The 5,047-nt window shown below is 39.2% G+C and overlaps 1 pseudogene; it reads left to right on the forward strand.

Moving 5' to 3' along the window:
• The first annotated feature begins 210 nt into the window (after positions 1 to 210).
• On the forward strand, positions 211 to 778 carry LOC125098327 (cytochrome c-like; annotated as a pseudogene).
• Positions 779 to 5,047: the final 4,269 nt, after the last annotated feature.

Raw genomic sequence — 5,047 nt, forward strand, 5'->3', positions numbered from 1 at the left:
TCAGGAAAGGGGAAGAAATTTGCTGGGAAATGGTTATTTCTTGCCATTAAAATCTACATGGAAGTGGATATCCATAAACAAAAAAGAAAGAAAACCAAAAATCTTCCATTCATACCATATGTATAAAAATTAACTTGTACTGAAGAAAGCAGGTATCTGGCCTGTGAACAGGCATCTTTGTTTCACATCCAATGAAAGAGCAATTTAAAAATGAGTGATGTTGAGAAGAAAATTTTTGTTCAGAAGTGTGCCCGGTGCCATACACTGGTGAAGAGAGGTGAGCACAAGACTGGGCCAAATCGCCATGGCCTATTTGGGTGAAAGACAGGTCAGGCATCCATATTTTCTTACATGGATGCCAATAAGAACAAAGGCATCACCTGGGGAGAGGAGACACCAATGGAGCATTTGGAGAATCCCAAGAAGTACATCCCTGGAACAAAAGTGATCTTCACTGGCATTAAGAAGACAGAAGACAGTGCAGACTTGATAGCTTATCTCAAAAAATCTACTAAGGACGGGTGTCTGGGTGGCTCAGTCATTTGGGCGTCTGCCTTCAGCTCAGGTCATGATCCCGGGGTCTTGGGATTGAGTCCCACATCCGTTTCCCTGCTCTTCAGGGAGCCTGCTTCCTCCTCTCCTTCTCCCTGCCACTCCCCCTGCTTGTGTTTTTTCTCTCTCTCTGTCAAATAAATAAATAAAATCTTAAACAAAGAAAATCTACTAAGGAGTAATAGCTGGCCACAACCTTATTTATTACAAAACAAAAATGTCTCATGTCTTTTTAAATGTGTGCCATATTTAAATTGATCTCATCCATCAGAATTCAGATCATGACTGGCTGATAGAATATTTCTTTTAGACAGGCCTGATTTAAATAAGATTGGCTTGTGGTTAAATGCACGTGATCAGCTTTCTGAACTTTGCTAGGAATTCTGGTTCAGCAAGTGCTGTCACGCTTTTCCCCTTCTGAAGGTATGATTGGAATTGATTAGTAATGTTCAGCTGTTCCCAGAGATGGTAAATGCCAGCTCTAAACCTATGGGAGATTGGTTTTATATTAGATTTATATAACTGGTTATATTAATATATGTCTTAATATATTATATATTTTATAACAATATAGATTATGTTTCACATTCAATATATATTTCACAATATATTATATATATATGTACATATATATATATATATATATTTCATATATCAATGTCTCCGAGAACAGCAAGACTCCGTTCTGTTTCAAGTTGTGTTCATTAGCCTGTTAATCACAAGGGCTGGAGATTAGCTGGCAATGTCCACTTTCTCTTTGTGGTCTTAACTATGCCACTTCAACTCACATTCCCTGCATCGAAAATGTTGCTTTTTACCTCATGAAAGGCATTTTAGTGTGGTTTACGTATCATATTAAATAAAGAATATTTAGGGGCACCTGGGTGGCTCAGTGGGTTAAAGCCTCTGCCTTCCACTCAGGTCATGATCCCAGGGTCCTGGGATCGAGCCCCTCATCGGGCTGTCTGCTCAGCGGGGAGCCTGCTTCCTCCTCTCTCTCTGCCTGCCTCTCTGCCTACTTGTGTTCTCTGTCTGTCAAATAAATAAATAAAATCTTTAAAAATAAATAAATAAATAAATAATATTTAGCACTTAGTACATTTTGTAGATGATCTATAAGTTCAGATGCTTTTAAAAATCAGTGTGAGGAGATATGGCAGCAAACTTGGATTGTGAATATTTTACTAAGTCAGACTAAGTTATAATTCAGGACTATCTTCTAAGCAGCTTTTGAAGGACAAAACTGTAGAGTTACCATATACATATGATTGGTAATGGTGCTTCTGGCAACTCGTTAGAAGGATTGGAGGAAATATATCAGCACAAATTTGTAAATTATGTGATAAGGCTTAAGATCATAAAAATAAAATCACATATCAAAAATAAAAATTAACTCATACTGGATCAGAGACCTAAATGTAAAACTTAAACTCTAAGACTTTTTTTTAAGATTTATTTTTTTATTTGAGGTGGGGGAGGGGCAGAGGGAGAGACAGAGAGAGAGAGAGAATCCCAAACAGACTCCATGGTGAACATGGAGCCCAATGCAGGGCTTGATCTCATTATCCTGAGATAATAACCTGAGCCAAAATCAAGAGTCGGATGCTTTAACAATCCACCCTGGTGTCCCAAAACTATAAGACTTCTTATACTTGATCTTAGCCAAAAGGCCGAGAAGTGACCCAAAACTGTAAGATTTCTTAAAGAAAACTTTAGGGGGGCACCTGGAGGGCTCAGTCAGTTAAGCATTTGCCTTCAGCTCAGGTCATAATCCTGGGGTCCTGGGATCATAGTCCTGTGTAAAGCTCCCTGCTCAGTGAGGAGTCTGCTTCTCCCTCTGCCCCTCCCCTTGCTTGTACATTCTCTCTCTCTCTCTCTCTAGCTTGCTCTCTTCCACATAAATAAATAAAATCTTAGAAAGAAAAGAAGGAAGGAAGGAAGGAAGGAAGGAAGGAAGGAAGGAAGGAAGGAAACATTAGGAAAAATTCTCTATTATCTTGGATCAGTGAAAGATTTCTTAGATACAAAACCCCCAAACCATTAAGTGAAAATTGATCAATTGGATTCCATTTATATTAAAGATTTTTGCTCTTCAAAAACCACCAAGAGAATGAAAAGACAAGCCACAAAATTAAATAAAATGTTTGTAAACAACAACCAAAAATTAACTTGTTAAAAATAATAAAATAGGGGTGCCTGGGTGGCTCAGTCAGTTAAGCGTCTGCCTTTGGCTCGGGTCATGATCCCAGGGTCCTGGGGTCGAGTCCCGCATTGGGCTCCCCACTCGGTGGGGAGTCATCTTCTCCCTCTGAGTCACTCCCCTCTCTCTCTCACTCACTCTCTCTCTCAAATAAATAAATAAAATTTAAAAAATAAATGAAATGAAATAGAATAAAAATAAATAAAAACAAAAAGTTGTAAAATATAAAAAAATAAAATGCAAGCAATAAAATGTTTGCAAATCAGGCATCTGATAAGAAACTTTTTGTCAAGAATTTATCAAAACTCAATAATAGGAAAATAGCCAACCAAATCTAGAAATGGGCAAAAGATTTGAACAGACACTTCACCAAATAAGATGCACAGATAGATAGTGAGCATGAAAAAATTGTTCCCCATAAAATTGTAAAAATTAAAAAGACCAGCTATATCTTGTTGATGAGCACATGGAGTAACTGGAATTCTTACTGGTAGGAAGGTAAAATAGTATAACCACTCTGAAAAACAGTTGGGCATTTCCTTAAAAAGCTGAACCCACACCAGCCTTATGATCTAGCCATTCTACTCTTAGGTTTCTCCCCAAGAAAAATGAAAATCTACATCCACACTAAGACTTGGGCATAAATTGTCACACCAGTATTATTTGTCAGAGGCCCATATGTGAAACAACCCAAAAGTCCATTAACGGGTGAATGGATAAACTATTCAGGGAGGTCCAGCCATGCAATGGAACACTCCTTTGCCCTATGAATGAATGAGCTATGGATACATGCAACGACATGGGTGAATTGCAAAATAATTTGGCTGAGTGAAAGAAGTTAGACAAAAAAGAATACATACTGTGTAATTTCATTTTTTTTACAATGGTAGGAAGGATAATCTAATCTATGATGAGGAACGCAAAGCAGTAGCTGCCTGGGGGATTAGGGAGTGTGCTGGAAGAGTGGGGGTGGATTTCAAAGGAGCTTTTCAGGGTAATGGATAGGTTCATTGTCTTGATTTTGGTTATGGTTTGAACAGGGCATCCATATGTCAAAATTTACAAAGCTTTACATTTTTTATTGGCCTATTTATGGGTTGATCTATTTTTGGTTGAGATATAATTGACTTATAATTGACTTAAAAGTCAGACTTTTCTGTTGTATTAGTTTCAGTTATACAATGTAATGATGGGATATTTGTAAGAAACTGTATGTTTTAAATGGGTATAATTTATGCTTCACCAATTTAGGGTGAGAATTTTCTTTCCTTTTCTTTTCTTTTTCTTTTTCTTTTTTTTAAGATTTATTTATTTATTTTAGAGGCAGGGAGAGAGAGAGAGAGACAATGTGTACATGGGCAGAGGGAGAGGAGAAGGAATCCCCAAATCTCCAAGCAGACTCTCCACTGAGTGTGGAGCCCAGCATGGGGCTGAATCCCATGACCATGATCACGACCTGGCCACCCAGGCGCCCCAGGGTGAGAATTTTCTAATAAAGACTTTTCTGCTACCCCCCCCCAAAATATAATTTATAGTACATCAGTTACACCTCAAAAGGTGTTTAAAAAAATCAAGGTGCGGGGCGACTGGGTGGCTCAGTGGGTTAAAGCCTCTGCCTTCGGCTCAGGTCATGATCCCAGAGTCCTGGGATCGAGCCCCGCATCGGGCTCTCTGCTCCGCAGGGAGCCTGCTTCCTCCCCTCTCTTTCTCTGCCTGCCTCTCTGCCTACTTGTGATCTCTCTCTGTCAAATAAATAAAATCTTTAAAAAAAAAATCAAGGTGCAAACATAGAATTGGTATTGACAGAAAAGGCAGTCAAAGTATGTTAGGACTGAAATATGCTACAGTTCATATAAATATGTTATAGCAAATATAATATGATACCAACTTTGTAAGCACACATGCATGTGCACACACACATGAATCTAGCAGAATCTTTTACAGTTAAAACTGCACAGGGGCACCTGGGTGGTTCAGTGGGTTAAAGCCTCTGCCTTCAGCTCAGGTCATGATCCCAGGATCCTGGGATCAAGCCCCATATCAGGCTCTCTGCTCAGCAGGGATCCTGCTTCCTCCCATCTCTCTGCCTGCCTCTCCGCCCACTTGTGATCTCTGTCTGTCAAAAAATAAAATAAAATCTTAAAAAAAAAAAAAACTGCACATACACCCTTTGTCCAAGCAGTCTTACTTTCAGAGATCCCTCCTACACAAGGGAAAATGGGTGTGCAAGGTGATACTACCATGTACAGAGGTGCAGGTTGTTCACTGCACAAGGACAGCAGGCTGAGGGGCATG

Source organism: Lutra lutra, chromosome 4, assembly GCF_902655055.1.
Source record: "Lutra lutra chromosome 4, mLutLut1.2, whole genome shotgun sequence".
Lineage (NCBI taxonomy): Eukaryota > Metazoa > Chordata > Mammalia > Carnivora > Mustelidae > Lutra > Lutra lutra.